Consider the following 16682-nt stretch of genomic DNA (forward strand, 5'->3'; position numbering starts at 1 on the left):
TTGGTGTAACCAAATTGTACTTAAAACTGTTTTTCATCTCTATTTCTAACTGTCCCATGGAGGATGGAGATGAGTACAGACAGGCTTTATAGAAACCAGGCTGGCAGAGTAGCAGGGAATGTTTCCACAGAAAATCCGTTTTTACTGAAGATGGTGTGGCAGGATTTCCTTTTCATTTTGACCGAAGGGCTGGCTGTTTGATCTGCTGTGAAATGCTGAAGGGTCAGAGTGTGAGGTGGGGGAATCTGTGCCCCAGTAAATACTCTGACACCTACTCAGCCCCTCCTGTCAGGCCGAGTGCTGAGAAAAAACTTGCACAGAACTAGCTGGAAGTCAGGACTCAGCTGGTTTCACGAACAGCAAAATAAGTTCTTTTCAGAAGGAAGGTGTTTTAAAAGAAAAAACAGTAAGTGGAAATTATTCAGATAAAGAAAATGGGAAGCAAAACACACTGTTTCACAATGAAATCCTGAAAAGTACAGATTTTGAAAAAAACAAAAAATATCTAGAATTCCATTTACCAAGGAATAAATCAAGTAACTCCACTGCAGATGGTGAACTGATGCTGTTGTGTGAGTGAATGCTGAATCCAATTATCGGTATTTACATAGAAGAGGTACTTCCAAACAACTACTAGCTAAGGAGTGATAGTTTAAGTGAGCAGTCATCAAATCTTTATGGTGTGATGGAGATTACAAAATTTTTCTGTAGAATTTTAACACACGTGGTGCAGAGAAAGGCATTGTGTGCACCTCCCTTGCTGCGTGTGGTGGCTATTCCCTGTATGGTATATGACTTCACTGTGTTCTTTGTCTGTGGAACTGGAAAATAATAGAGGAAAACATTCAGGAATCTATTTAGAAGATTATACAATAGATGTCACAGTTAGGAAAAAGCCCTGTGGGTTCATCCCTGCTTTAGCACAGTTGATTTGACCTACTCTTAAATCAACAGGCTCAAGCAAAAATGCTCAAATATTTGGCAGCTACATAGAAAACCACACAAACCCCTGTTGCTTTAGTACCCACAACTTGTTTTCCAACAAATACAGTGTTGTCTTTTGAAAACCCCTTAAAACTAACTGCTTGTCCACCTCTTCTGAGCAGCACTGAGACTGGCGTGAGCTGGATGCTGTGTGCACTGGGCCAGGGGCTGAAGCAGCCAGAAGCATTGCAGGGTCTCAGGGTACTCACATGTCCTGGTGAAAATGCAAAATGGCTGCATACAGCAGACATATTTTCAGTCTTTTTGTTATTTCCATCTTTATGCTTTAAAAGTTTCTTGGGACCGAATGGTATTGGCATTTACATGAGAACAGTCCTGTGCTCTCAGCAGGGCTGTGCAGGTTACTTAGCATTGAATCTGCATGAAAGTTTAATCACATTCCAGATTTGAAGGAACACCTTCACATTCTCAGGCTTAGCAAGACCTTATAGTGCTAAACATCGATTTTTGCTGGTAAAGAAGAGACCTGACACAGCCAGTAAGTGCAATTAAAATGCTGCAAGCAGAGCAAATTAAAAAAAAAAACTGATTTAGAGAATGGCACTTAATTTTTCTAACGCATGATTTAGCAAAGAAAAGCAAAAACCTCCCCCCAGCTGTCTGCTGTAAGGAGCTCTGTAACCAATCTGCTCCATCAGTCCTGGCAGGGTGGGAGGCAGTGCTGCTCCCTCTGATTTCTGGCTGCTACCTGCCTGAAGGATATCAGGAGGGGAGGCACACTGTATCCCCATATACAACATTCCTGTCCTTGGTCCTAATTGACACAGCAAATGAAATTTTTGGAAGGACACCATGTAATTTGAATGGTTGTCAAACCTTATACTATGATGGGTGTAAAGAGGGTTTGTCCCCAGACTGTAAGAGGTCACTTAGCCAAGGAAGAATTTAAATCAGAATTTAATGTTACTGTGCTTCTTCTGTATTGGCAGTTGAAAAGATGGAGTGATGACATAAATATTTCTGTTAATCTGACATCAGAAACAGACTTTTCAGCCCTGGAAGAGTAAACCACAGACAGAAATTTAAAGTGAGTATTAAAAAAATTGTAACTATAGCTACTATCTGAATACTGGAAATGATAGTTATAAATAAAAATTAAAACATCCTAGAAAAGTGTTATGAGGGGGAAAAAGTATCCTCCAGGTGATGAAAAAGTGTAGGAGGGACTCACCTGTTCCTACTCTTGAGTGCTACCACGCAGAAAAGTGACCACTCTATTAACGAAACAGGCCAGCTGGGTAGCACAGGGAGGGCCTGTGGAGCAGGGGGGTTCCAGGATGGCAAAGGGGGAGCCCCTTTGGATGCACCTCTGTGTTGCTCCTCCTTTTTAGCCTCGGGGTTTTTGTGGAGTGCCGTGCTCTTAGGGTGCCTTGGGCCCCTTTTCAGGGCCAGATGCTTTGGTTGAAAGACCCATTGTGCTTTCCTGAGTGCGAGCTTGAAGCAGTAAGCACAGTCCCTGGGACTGAGGGCTGGGTGCAGGGCTGCCTCCCAGCCCAGCTGGGAGCTGGGGCTACCCTGTTTGCAGCCCAGGCAGCTCCTCACTCTGCCATTTGCTTCTGTGAGGCTTGCAAGTGATTTCTTTTTATTTATTGTGAGGTTTGAAGCTTCCACAGGACCGTTGTGCTCTCGAGCTGCAGACAGGGGAGTCACAGGGGTGCTTTGTAGGTGCTGCTTTGCCCTTGGTGACATTCAGCTGTTGGAGTGGATGCCTCAGGTCCCTGTGATTTGGACTGAAGGGCTTTCTCCCACCCTTGCCTCCTTGCTGGTGCTGGTTTGCTGCTGTGGAAAAGGGGATACCCAGCCCATCTTTCCATAGGCTTTGACTTTCTTCCTACTGGGCTGTGGTGTGTTCTGTGTCTTTGAATTGGAGTAAGGGATCTTTTTAATACCCTTTTTGAATAGTAAGGGGTGATCCTGGTGACTGATGTGTTTATAAGTGATACCCTATACAAGCAAACAAGATAAAAGTGGTTATGGCAAAATTGGTGCTGAAAGAGTTGGCTTTAGTTTGAAGGGGAACTGATTGGAGTTGGTACAATTTGGCCTGTGTTTCTTGCACTGACTTTCTGCACTGCTTGTGCCTGGAGCCAGCTGAGATAGGACTGCTCGCTCCTCCTTCCCTCTTACTGGTCTCTTCCTTCTCTGTGGTTAAATTTTCTCCTTGTATCTGTGGTGTTTTTTTTTTCTTTTTGTGGGTTTTTTTGTGTTTTGGTTTACTTTTAAAAAAAAGAAATAAATGGGACCAATGATATTTTCCTCCCTCAATGGTATTTGCAAATGTCTGGTGTCCAGGAAGCAAAAGTTTTCCATAGGTTCAGCTGTCATCGTTCATCTGCTGAAACTGCAAATCCAGATGGAATGATACTTTAGAATGTATGTTTGTGGCTAGATAGGATTGCAGCCTGTCCTTGGAAGAGTAGTTGGGCTTTCAACTTTGGGGTTTGCAGAGCTGGGGAACACCAGGGGTTGTTTGTAGAGGGGACAGTGGGTACCCTCTGGTCCAGTGGCCCATGGTATGGACTACTTAACTCACCAGATGCAGCAAGCCCTGGCACAGAGCAGCAGGGGTGTGCTTTGGTGAAGTGGTAAAGACTCTGCACCTTTATTTTTAGTAGTTTTATTACTATTTTTTTAAGCTAAAGCAGATCAGTAGCTAGTGTGGTCTGGGATTAAGTCCAAGAATCTAGAGGTGTTACCTCAATTTACACTGAGGCTCTGAGCAACCACGTATTTACTGGAGTACAGCAGGAATTGATACATAGTTTTTGCTGGTTTTGCTGAGTCGCCCATGAATATCCTGCAATTCTCTCAAATATGTGCTGTGAAAAATCTATTAAATAATATGTATGAATAATCATTGGTTCTAAGAAAACATTCAGTGCTTGAAATTTATGTGGTTGTAACTGGGCACCCAGGTCTTGCACTGGTTTCTCTTCTACAACTGCTCTTGCATTCACTAAAAATGTGTATTCCCTGAATAACTGGTAATTTTTTTTTCTTCTTTTTAAATTGTATTTGTTTTTTACTGTTGTACTTGCTAAAGCAGAAACATGTACCGAGCAGAAAAAGGAGACAAAAATCATGCTTTAAGCATTCTTTAGTTGTACATTGCCAGTATTTATAGTTTAAAACTGTAGCTTTCCATCCTTATGCAAGAGAATGCATTTCTCAGTGGTGGGATTTTGTGTTACACAGGCTGACTAGAGATGAAATACTTGGGTTTGATTTTAAAGTTTTATTAAATGAAATCTGTAATTTATTTTATAAGCAGTATTCTTAACAAAGATAAACAGTCCCCAACTTGGACATGAAGTTATGAACCAAAAAACCCGGGAGCTAGTTGCAATTGATAGACTGGCTTAAACTTGTCAACAGGTCTTAAAAAAATAAAAGTTTTTCGATTTAAAACTGCAGTACAACTTGTAGTAAGGCAAGATTTGATTTCTAGAGTTGGTGAAACAAATATTTTTTTACTGATTTCTAAAATTTCAAGGAAAATTGTATTGTTACAGTCTATTTCTTAAGCAGTAAAATTATAGGTTGGTTTTTATGTTTTTTTATTCTTTCTTAGCATCACTAATTCCTCTAATTAATAGTGTCAAGCATGTGAGATTGCTCATAAATCTGAAAAAAGGCCTATTGAATTTAATAGCAAGACTTGCATTATCTTTAATGAAATTTGGCCAGACCCTAAACAGAAAGGTTTTTTTTTCCCATCTCTCTTTGTTTTTTCTTTCCCCCCACCCCTCCTTTCCTTGAGGCAGAAGAAGTTTTGAGTTTTTCTGAGGAAACGGAGGAATTCTAGCATTCCTGGCCATGAGAGGAGAATACTGATTGGAATCAGGCAGAGAGCAAGCAGGTGCTGAGCATGTTCATTGCTTAACCCCCTGCCCTGCTCCTGCATCCCTGCCTGACCCAGTGCTCAGACCCTGCAAATAGCAGCAAGCTGCCAGATGTTGGAGATGTTTTCAGTAGGGTGATTATTCACCAGGTCTCGTCTAAAATAGGGAGTTCCTACAATGGCTGTATTTCATGTCTAAAGCTGGGCTGGGTAAGCCATTGGAGACAGAGCTGAGGAAAAATACTGTATTTCTGGGAACGAGAGCTGGCTGTTCTGTTGCTGGCTGTTCTGTGGCATCCCTTTGCAAAAAGTAATGCAGAAAACTAAGCAGAGTAGATTGCCTGAGGGGGAGAAAGCTGTCTTTTTTTTTTTTTTTATGAACAGAAAAAGATTTTATGGGTTAGAAACAGTGCACCCTAAAGAGAGGTGTGTTTAAAAGTTAAGACTCGAAAGCTTTTGTCTGGAGAATAATACGCTTGGAGTAAAGAGCTGCACAATGGAAGTCTTTTCTTCCAGTTATGTATGGACGAGCATCAGTCAGCCAAGGAAGAACTTCAAAGGCCAATGTGAACACTTGCTAGGCTCTTTCTTTCCTGACAGGTTCTTCTTGAGGTAAGATGGGGAAAGCTGTTTGTGCTGGGAGCTGGAGCTCTCCTCCTGTAGTAAGGGAGGTAATAAATCATGTGCAAACTGAGGTACCCAGCCTCAGCTATCTCTGTCTCCAGTTTTGCCTTTTTGGAAGTTACTAAACCATCCCATTTCATGAGTCTTTTATTGCTTATTCATAAAGAGGTCTCAAATTCCACTTCTGCCTTGCTGGAAAGGCACTGTGCCAGATAGAGGGGGAAGATGATCCATTTCTCTGCCTCCAAAAAATACTCATTATTCATACACTATAATTTGCCTTTAAGGTGGAAAAACAGCCCCAATGTGTTTTAATATGAGTGGTCCAAGGGTATAACTGCTGTGCATTTAAAACAGCAACCGAACTTCATGTATGGAGAGTGTCAGGGCTGGTAAAGGAGATGCTTCTCTAATATAGGAAAGAGAAACTCCAAATAGCATCCAGAGAAATCTCTTCAACTTGACCTAATATTATCATTTTATGAATTTTAAAATACTTAATTTTGGTTGGAAAATTATTTATGCTAAATACTGCAGTCTAGAGTAATTTATCTATTTTAAAAATGGGTTTAAGGAGCAGTTTTAGTGTTTCCTGTGAGGCTGTGCTCTGGAGGCACTACTTTAGAGGTCCGTGTGTGTCACATCAGTCTTTGTTAAAGGCAGAGTCACAACTGAGAAACCAGAGGATGTCTGATGGGGAAAGCAGCTCTTTTGAGTTCCCGGGAGCACAGAGCAGAGCAGTCTGTACCGCAAGCCCAAACAGGGCTGATGCTCCTGCTGATGCACACAGGGCTATTCACTTTCTGGGGGATGGGGTAGGGAAGGCCAGGACCCTTCTGCAACAAAAGAAACCCTGCAGCATCTTGTCTCTAATATTTGAGAAATGCTTGCACGGGTGAGTGGGTAACTCCTCTGCCAGCCCATGGCCATAAACAGTGTGTGAGCATCTGCGGGTGCCACTTGTGCTGCCACAGAGCCAGGGGCCAGACAGAGCTTTGGGAGCAGAGTGCTGGGTGTTCTTTCTCAGGAAATTTGTAGCAGTTTTTCTGAGGTGCAGGGAAGGGCCACGTAGGATGTTCTCAAAGTGTTTGTGGTGCAAGCCTGGATTTGATACTTCACTGCTGCAACGACGAGGCTGTGGGATTTTTGTGTGCTTTCTCTGTGTTCCTATCCTGATCATCCAGCTCTGCCAGACTTAACATTTGAGTCCCTTTCCATGACAGCCCTCATTCATTTAGCTATGCATTAGGCAGGGAAGAAGAACCAGTAATTACGAGCAAGCTGGCAATACTGTGTTCCAGTAACTGTTTCATGGTGCGTTTGAGTTGATGGCTGCAAGAATGGAAAATAAGTCTTTGGGATGATGTGGAAGATCTCTGTTTGCATGCTCTGTCTCTTGGCTCGAGCCTGCCCTACGTGCTCAGGCACCCTTGGCTTCAGTCAGGCTGTTTGAAGGAAATGGGGTTTCTCTGAAGGTTAGGTTCAAAATAAATGATTTGCCCACAGCAGCAGTTGTGATATTCTCTAGGAGCGCATTGCATGACTTATCTAGATAGAGTCTATGAGCTGCTTTGAAGCCATCAGTGGAAGGTGGCAGAAAAGCCAGATTAGTGTTGGCTGGCTTAAATTTTCTGTATAAGTGTTTGCACACATATTGAGGAAAAATTCTTTAAGTGAAAAAAAGATGGATTCCCACTGCATGATTTCAGGTGAGTTCAGCTTCACTGCTGAGAAAATTTCATTTAGCAAAGCAAAGGGATGTTTCACACAACAAAGACAGGCAGTTGTGGAAAATGGTCATTTGAAACAATGTACTTTATAATAAATTTCAAATGTGCAATCCTGCAACAGATCCTTTGTGGGTTTTTTTTTTTTTTTTTTTTTTTTAAACTTTCAGCATAACCCAATGCCATCTAACTCCCTGAAAATCAAGTACATGAACATTCCCTTACATTGAATTTTATCTTTCATTTCAGGAAAAAGGTGAAAGAATAAATAGGATTTAGAGCTGAAAACAGGACAATAGAATTGAATTTGGTAGAGTGTTGTCAGCAGGATTTTAATTTTTCAAAAGTAAGGGGAAGAGGAGCATTTTGGATTTTTGTCATGTTGTGGGCTGACAGTCTTAGACCATTAGTGGAAATCAGATAATAGTCCTTGTTTTGCATCAGCTGTACAGAGCTTAAAACGTATTTGGGAAATGAAAGAATTTGGTTGCTGCTTTCCTGGAAAAATTTTAGACTCTTGCAATGTGAATGGAACATTTTTGACCATGATAATGTCTCTGTAGTCTCATCTCCAAAGTGCTTGTTTTTATAAAATAATAAATGTTCTTTGACTTCCCTGCTGGAAAAATTCTAGATAGATTCAGGGTGTTATTTTTACCCTATTCCTTCTCCAAATTTAAAGCAGTCTCTGTTTGCTAAAGATTGAGACGGGGAAAGTTAAGGACCAGTAGTGATTCTTATTTTGCTGCCACTTTTCATCAGATGTTCATCAGTCATGGAGTGCCACTGGCACTTGTAGAATGACTCTGTACAGATATCAAAATAGAATACAAACTTGAAAATTCGTCTGACAAGTTTCTGTTACACAAATATTCAGGAGACATTTGGGCATTTATCTGACTCTGTCCTTGATTGCATGGGGAGGAGAGCTGGGTAAAGAGCTCAGCATCAGCTTCAGTCTGTGTAGATTCAGCCATTATCTCCTTTCTCCTGTATATTTCTGTAGTTGCTGTGTATCCCTGATTTGAATTTTAGTAAAAGAACAATTTTTAATCTCCTTTTGTTTATTTTGATGGGTTACAAAGAGTAAACCAACATAATCTGAGATATTGTCTTAATGACTCTTGTGGAACAAACAATAACGGACTGAGGAATTACAAATTTGTACTTTCAGGTAGATTTTCCAATAAACTGTCAGGAAGTAGTGCTACAGTACAGGATATGTTTTTAGATTAGATCCTGGCATCAAATCAGAGTGGTTCCTTTGTTGAAGTTCCTTGATTTCCAGGAATATAAGAGATCTCAACCTGGCTAATGGAACATGCTGTAGTTTGAATAATTGAGGACTCTTTCCTGAGCAAAGGCATATAGAATGTACAGCCAGATATTGGATTATTTGTGTTAAAAGATTAAGTTATTTTTCTAATTATTCTTTGGGGATAATAGTTGCTCTTTATAGAGAATCTCTTTCTATTTATTAATATAAAAGAGGTTATGGAATCAACAATACTGTATTTTGGGGAAAATTTGAAAGATTTCTGGTCCCTTTCAATGCAGCTTCTGTAATAACAAGGTGGTAAAGCACACTTGAAAGTGATGTATATGCCTATTGATATCAGTCTCCTGCATGTATTGTTAAGGAATATTGCAGATTTTGAGGAATAATGCTTCGTAACTTCTGCTTGTTCTATGTGTGTGTCACATTTCACACACATTCTGCAGATACACATAAACTGTGAAGCTGGGGCAGAGCTTGGTCTGGCCAGGCACATTGTGCAGCCAGAAGAAATTCATGTACTTGGTACAAAAGATGAGTTTGTAACTACTTAAGCAAAGCTGTACCTCTTTTTATTAGTAAAAGAATGCAAATGGAGGATTTTATGCATATTAAGAAACATTTATTTTACTGCTCAGAGGGCTTGCTGTCAGCACCCATTAAAGTCTCCAAATTAAAATAAAAATAAAACAAACAGAGCAACAAACAACCCCCTCAAACCCTCGAATTTCAAACAAAACCAATCCTATGAATATGCTCTGTGTGTAGATAATTTAGGAAAGTAGGTTATATCCTCAAGACGTTCCTCTGGCACCCATCCATGTGAACACTGCTAATATCCTTTGAGTTACTTTGTGCTATTGTCTTGCGAAATACTCTTTGGAGGTTGTGCTGCTCTGGAGATCTCAGAACTGCTTTTTTCTGCTGGGAAGATATGAGTCCATTGAACGTGAAACTCTGTCAAATCATGACAATTATGGCAACATTTTGCTCTAAAGAAAACAAAAGGAACAATTCAGGCTACATAAAATCACTTCTTTCAACATTTGGCAGAACGAAATATTTTTGTTCGTTAATTTTAAAATTTTGTTTTAATTAAAAAATGTTTATTCTTAGAAAATGAAGATTAAAGATCTGAATATTATTCTGTTTTGAGACAAAATGAATGCATTTAAAAATAATTTTCCTCCGTAGTTTTTGACTGTTGAGACATATTCAGTCTTCTCTTAACCAGAAGGAAAACAAATGCTGAGATACTCAAATTCTTTGGGGACAGTTTCTCACTCCACAAAGTGTCCTTTAGAGTGCTGACTGAGAAGAAATGTCAGAAACAATCTTTTCATTTTTCCTTGCCCCAGCGTGCAGACTGGGCTCGCACAGGTCCCTCAGCCCGTGGGATGTGCAGAAGCTGGCAGCCCCTGGCAGGGTGAAGCGCAGGAGGGATTTTTGTGGTGCTGCTGAGCACAGGGAGGGCAGCACCAGAGCCGGCTGCAAGGACCCGGAGCGTGAGCTCTGACTTGCCCAGCTGGGACGGACCCTCAGAGGAAAAAAGAGGCTGTCACAGCAGCAGCAGGAGTACTCATCTGACCAGAGCAACGCATTTTCCCCATCCGTGCAGTGCTGAGCAAATTTGGTTTGCACTTAGCTTAGAAAGAAGCGATTTATGCAATAACTGTAATGGGGTTTTTTAGTTTGCTTTGCAGAGTTTTATTCATTTAAAATCACAGGAGCTGTTGAGGGAAATAACAGACAGCAGCAAAGCAGTTAATTATGACTGTGCAATGGTTTGGAATACAGACATGAATATTAATTCTTTTAAAGCTGCTTGACGTATAAGCTGAGTTTGATTTGGGCTGCTTCTTTCTCTCTCCCTTCAGCATTCCTTCATTTTTTCATTCTTTTGTCCACTTGACACACAGCCTCTCTAAACTGGTTTTGCACAAACTATTGGCATGATCCCTTAGCAGCTTTTCCATGGAATAAATTGCTCCCACAATGTATAGCCTGACTTTTAATTAAAAGATCTGTCTACACTCTTTCAAACAGATGAAGAAATATCTCTTGGTGTGAAGGTGTGGGTGGAAAGATGGTCTGGTGCTGACAGTACTGAGCACCTCTGTGGCTTTTGGATGTTGGGGATAAAAAGGTTTATGGGGAAAAGGATGTGGAGGTTTTTTTTTTTTTTGTTTTGTTTTTTTTGCTTTTGGAAGATTTCTGGGGCTGCCAGAAATTTTCAGTGAGGCTATATTCAGTGCCTTTGAAATTTAAATACAGGTTGAGGAATGAGTTTTGTTTATTAACTCAAGTTCTGGGTGCTGCCAGTCTTCTGCAGGGGGGAAAAAAAAGGAAAGAAAGGTGTAACTTTAAGCACACACTGATTTGTTCTTATTACATAACAAAAGTCTATTTCTTTATCATGTTATCATTCAGTTAATAAAAATTAGCTACAATAACAGCATCAACTTAGAAACCCCTCAAAGTCCAGGGGATTTTCTTTCACAATGAACATGAATACTGTTCAGAAATACAAACAGTCAAAGGATAACTTTAGGTCTGAAAGAGAAACCTGGCAAGGGTAATTGAATAAGCCTGGATCTCCTGAATATGTCATGGTGAGTGCAGTCAACATGTCATAATTAGGTTTATTGAGGGCCATTCCAACAATCTGCTTCTATTCTTCCTGCCTTATTGTCCACAGCTAGGCAAATAGCCAGGGGACAAAAGGAATCAAGTGCTGACAAAACATGAAAGAGGAAAAAGATTTAGCTGCTTTTATCAAAGAAACTGAGAAGGACTTTGTGTAAATAAAGTAAGTAACTGGCCATCCTGCATTTAGGCAATGCCGTTTTCATTAGAATTAATTCTTGACATATTGGAAGGGTTCCAAGGGAAGGATTTCTTCTTCTGACAAGTTTAATTTGTAAATTAAAAACAGTTGGTTAAACATGAGCTGCCATCAACAAAACTTAACTAAAGCCATACATGGTCAAGTCCTAAGCAGGTGAAAAAGAGAATTACTTTGAAAACAAAGTATTCCCCAAAATTATGCAAATTCTTAAAATCTCATAACAAATGTTTTCTATTGAGACCTTCAGCAGATAACTGTTTGGAAATCTTTGGATCCTGTTTATTTTGCTATTTAAATCCTGTTAGCTTGCACAGTACTTGCTGCTTGCTCTTTATGGTGGATAAGAAAAAGTGACCTCAAGGTTTTGGGATCTGCTGGGGTCTCATAGTGGAAAAAATAAGTAAGGCTTATGTAAAATGCCTGTGCTTTGGGCAGTAAGTGGAGAAGAGCTTTTCAGGTGGGTTTCTTCTGCCTTTCCTTTAACTCTTCAAATGTTGGTGATTCAAATGATGGCTTTGTTTGGGCATAGGGACAAATGAGGCATTCTCTGGATTCACACATGGTAGTTTGATTAAGAGCATCTCAGCACTGCCCTCCTTGTCTGGGAGCTGCTCCTGGAGAATCCTCCTCTTCCTGAAGTCGATGTGAACTTCTTGCTGCCTTGGTGGGAGTAGGATTGGTCCCTCTGGGCTGAGCACAGGACAGATTATACCAGAGCATGTGCTTTGGCGCCATACCCGTGGTCTTTTAAGGTTAAATAATTAACATATGGTCACATTTTCATTCTATTGTACAGCTTTTAATTTTCCTTTAAGAAAATTAGGTTGTGTTGTATGTGTGAAAGCTAGACACTGCTGTTCTGTAACTGTCTGAAGTGTTTGTTGTTTGCCACTGAACATTTCCAGACCAAAAACCTCCAAACCCTTTTGTTAATTTAGTCTTAAGGTTAAGCAGATGTAGTATGAAACTTGTAGGGGGAAAAAAAATTAAACACACATAAATCCCTTTCTTCAGAACTTTAATATGTCTTGAAATTAAATAGGAAGACTGAAATTTATGAAATAAAAATTCAGTACAGAAAACTTCATGAAATGTGTCCAAAGTATTTTGGTGCTTCCTAGGACTCTGTGCAGTTAGAATTAGCAGTTTTGGGAGAGCAGCTGTCCTGCAGAGGAGCTGGAATGCTGACTGCACAGTTCAGTTCTGCTTTCCCATAGATTGCAGGTTTGCTGGAAATTCAAACTTGTCCTTAAGTTTATATGTTTTCTAAGATTCAATTTGATTTTCAGCTTCAGTGATCTTTCAAGAATTTTCTTTTCTTTTTTTTCATTAAAATAATCCAGACTTGGTTTCATTGATTTCCTGTCCAGAAACATCCTGGGCTCTTAAAGGCAACCTAAAAGTTTTGATAAAATGTCTGGCAGCAGGTAGGGCTTGGGCAGGAGATGAAGGAAGATGTGCCCTTCTGCATCAGGCTCTGCATAAACCCCAGGAATTGGTGGAACTCCTGGTAGCAAAGAGCAGATTATCTGACTTTTGGGACTGTATTTCCACCCACAGGACATAGATGGTAGGGGAATGCTGTTCTTCAAAGTTTAAGTTGACTACTTTCAGTCAATTCCCTGAAAATAAGATTAGTTGGTGGTTATTAAGCTCTAAAGTATTTTGGTTTATTTTTTTCAGTTTATGTATTTAATTTCTCTCCCCCTCCTTTATTTTTTTTTTTTGTTTAGTAACAGTAATAAACCCACTGCCAATATTAAATTACTTTGTATAGGATTTACTACTGAAGTTGCAGATAATAAAAAAAGCTGGATAATCAGACATTCAAGCGTGGTGGTGAAGCTATTTACATGAAAACCAAAACCAGAAATAATATTAACAATGACAAAAAGCAGAGAATAGCTGAATCCAGTTATCACAAAACGATCTTGTGGTGTTTGTCACACAGTTTTCAGGAAAATATTGTCCAGAAACACTCATGCCTCAGGCAGTGCTGGAAGGACAGCTAATTGCAGGGGAGCAGGGCTGGTTGTGTGCATGCCCCTGTCCAGCGTGAAGTGGTTTGTCTCTATGAATGGCTCTGTTCTGCTTTGTATCAGCAAATAACTGATGTAATACAAAACAAATCCATTTGCTTATGTTTCAAATTTTATGGTGGTTCTTGATAATTCAATAATGATAATGACAATAATCAATGGTCCCTTTGCTTCACAAAATGTAGTGATTTATCTGTTTTTATGGTAGTGAATATGTAAGATGGCTTGGCTAATATTTTTCTGGTTTGCCCAACATTAGGCTATTCTAGAACTGCTATTATTGTAACACTGTGTATGTTTTCTGTACTGATAGAGGCTGGAGAGACAGATTGGACAAAATACAGAATAAATTTAATAGGGAAATAAATTTTTCCCCCAGTTTAGTGTTGGGGGAGTTAATGTATAAGGGTAAAGCAATTTACCAAAATTTGAAAGATGGAAAGCATCTAAGCTATTTGTTTTGCTTTATTGGATTGATTCTTAACATGTTCCAAATGGAAAGTTTATGTATCCTTGTTGGAGACTAGTGCTATAGCTTTGCATGTGCAATTTATACATCAAGTCAGGAATTATTGTGGCACTTTGCTGTATTTCTAGACTGTGTATAACAAATAAGAGCAGTTTGTATCAATGATCTCTACAGGCTGTAAACCCCACTGTGCTGCTAGTCAAGAGAGGACAGTCTGTGTGTTTGGTGCTTGTTTCAATAATGTAATAATTGTGGCAATTGGTGTGTGTGTAGATTTGACTTATTAGTTGTGACCTGGTGGGGGTCAAAATGCAGGTCTCAGCCCCTGTAATGGCACTGTAGTGTCTGTCATGGGTGAGATCCCTCATCCCTCCTGGTGCTGAGGCTGGGGCTGTGCCAGCCTTGGGAGCCCCTGCTGTCTGTATCTGAGCCTCACCTTTGCCTTGTGAAGCAAACCAACCTGGTGGCACCTGGCTGGGCCTGCTGCCCTGACCTCCTGTGGGGCTGTGCCGTGGAGGAGACTGCAGGGTGCATGCTTCAGAGCTGGGAGCTGGCTGGGCAGCCCCTCAGCCTGGAGAAACCTTGGGAACAGCTTTTCCAGCCCTGAGCTCGTGCCATGTGTCAGGCTGCTGCTCAGCTTGCTGTCCCCACTGTACCCACAGCCTTGCTCTGAAGTGCACTGCATCTGGGAAACACTGCTGTTCTACGAGTGGAGGTGGCATAGAAATGATTATTTCTCGATGTACTGTGATGCAGTTTTACTTCCAGTGCCCTTCCGAGGCTGTCATTTCTAGAAGAGGAATTCAAGTGGGGCAGAATGTTTTATGTTGACAGCTAACAGTGTAATCTAGTCTAATGCACAGAGCTGCCTGTCAATATATGAAGAAGAGTGAAATTAATAATGGGAAGTATGGAAAATATAGGGAAAATCAATTAGCTAATATTTTTTGAAAAATGTGTTACAAAATACAACACTTCTGAAAGAGAAGAGCATCAGGTCTTAGAGGAGCACTGCAGCAGTGGTGTTTAACATTAACTGAAATAAATCTCAGAGTTAATCCAGAGTTTTGAGGGTCATGACTAATGTTAAAGCAAAGATTGCAGACCAAGGTAGCTCAACAAACCCCATCCAAATTTCAGTAGTACAGTTAATTTAATGCAGTGCAGTTGAGCAGTTTTCTAGCAGGCTTCTCAACATATGGCTTTGTATTCCAAAGAAAGAGCAATTTAACCATGCTGGTGCTGGCACTGAAACCTCCAAGTCTCTTCTGTCCCTCTTCTGCAGCTGAGACCTTTTCTTCTGTTGCATGTTTTTCATTACTGTGCTGCTTCTCTCCACTTCACAAATGCAAGATGCTTCTCCAGAGTTTGTCAGTACTGAGTTTCCTGCTGGATGTTTAAGGTCAGAGTTCTCCACGTTCTGGTGAGTAAGAAAGATTCTGATCCGGGTTTGGGGTGATGAACACTCTTGCTAAGCAAGGCAGGGGTGGGGTAGCAGTGGAGGAGTAAAAAAAATAAATCTCAGGAAGTGTTGGTGAGGGAAAGTCTTGTGACAGGTTGCTCACAGAATTAGGCTTGAGTGGATGCAATATTAATGAAAAACCCTTTTTGAAGAAGTGGGGCTAAAAATGTGGTCTGTGTTTTTCCAGGTTGTTTGTACTCCTACAACCTTCTTAGTTATGGGAGATACCAGCACAATTCCTGGTGTGAATGCACTCATAAGTCACTTTTACACTGTTATGACTATAGCTAATCCTCTTTCATGGGGGAGTAATTCTTCTGCAAGGAAACAACCTTGTATTTGTTAAGTAAATTATTTCTGTGTAAAGAGAAGTCTGATCCTATAAATAATAAGTCAGAATTTATAAAGAAGACACCTGGGAACTTCTTGTTTCTGTGTACTTGCATTATGGCTGTAATTATATTACATTATATTTAATGTTGAAGCTTCTCATTTCAATTTTATATTCTTGCTATTTTAAAGAGAAAATAGAAAACTTCATAGGCAGAATTAAGAAGCTAAAAAAGTTTTCCTAGTGCAGCTTCTTAAGTCTCAAATAATCAAAACTATCAAGTCAACCTGACAAAATCACCAAGTATTGTAATTTACAACAAAATATTCGAGACCTTTAGGCAATTAAAAAAGTTGAACAGCCACACATTTTAACACAGTACTGAATTAATTAGGAAAATGTAAATCAATAATAATTTAAGTAAAGACTTTTTTATTCCCTAGGCACTAAAATGCAAACTACTGAATGTGCTTTGTCTCAGAAAAAAATAAGCAAAATTAACTTGCTGATTACTTTTCTTTATAACCCTGGAAAGAACCATATTAAAATTATTTGTTTCTTTGGTCTGAGTCTAAGGGAGAAAGTTTAAACCCCAAAGTGTTTTTTGTGGAGGGTAAGGGAAGCAAGCAGAGGCTGAGCTGGACCCCAGCATTTTGCCAAGGGTTAAGGCCTTATGAACACAATGGGCTGTTGATGCTTTTTTAACACATTCAGCCATATTAACTTATTTTCTGTTGTGGGGATGTTTGCGTTGTTTTTTATTTGTTTACTCTTGTTTGTTTGAACTAATCACCACTTAAGTAAAAGCCTCACTGCCTGCCCTGCCTCCTCTTCACCCAGCATTTAGCCATGGTGACCAGTCAGGCATAAAAACGTGCTTATCTGCAAATGAATGGCAGCTCTTTGCTTCATTAAAGCCTCTTTCTCTTCTGGCACTCGCATTGTGACCCTTTGATATTAATTCAAAGGGCAATTAAAGAATGCGGCCCATCTTTGAAGTAGAGCATTCAGGGCAAGGAATGGGATGAACCTGGGACTCTGATGGACTGTGCACATTCAA

The 16682-nt window shown here is 40.1% G+C and overlaps 1 protein-coding gene across 15 annotated transcripts in view; it reads left to right on the plus strand.

Moving 5' to 3' along the window:
- Positions 1-16682, plus strand: part of PAX3 (paired box 3) — a 73349-nt gene that overhangs the window by 12357 nt on the left and 44310 nt on the right. For 4 of the 15 annotated variants that reach the window (XM_068200970.1, XM_068200980.1, XM_068200971.1 and 1 more), the window contains exons 1-2: positions 11150-11282; positions 11851-11959. The exons of 4 other annotated variants lie outside the window; for them this stretch is intronic. The gene's annotated coding sequence lies outside the window, so the exon portion shown is untranslated. Of the gene's footprint in view, positions 1-2824; positions 2850-11124; positions 11283-11850; positions 11960-15227; positions 15253-16682 lie in introns of those variants that run through there. 7 more of the 15 variants (XM_068200969.1, XM_068200979.1, XM_068200975.1 and 4 more) reach the window with 6 other exon arrangements.

The sequence above is a fragment of the Anomalospiza imberbis genome, chromosome 10 (genome assembly GCF_031753505.1).
Source record: "Anomalospiza imberbis isolate Cuckoo-Finch-1a 21T00152 chromosome 10, ASM3175350v1, whole genome shotgun sequence".
In the NCBI taxonomy this organism is placed as follows: Eukaryota; Metazoa; Chordata; class Aves; order Passeriformes; family Viduidae; genus Anomalospiza; species Anomalospiza imberbis.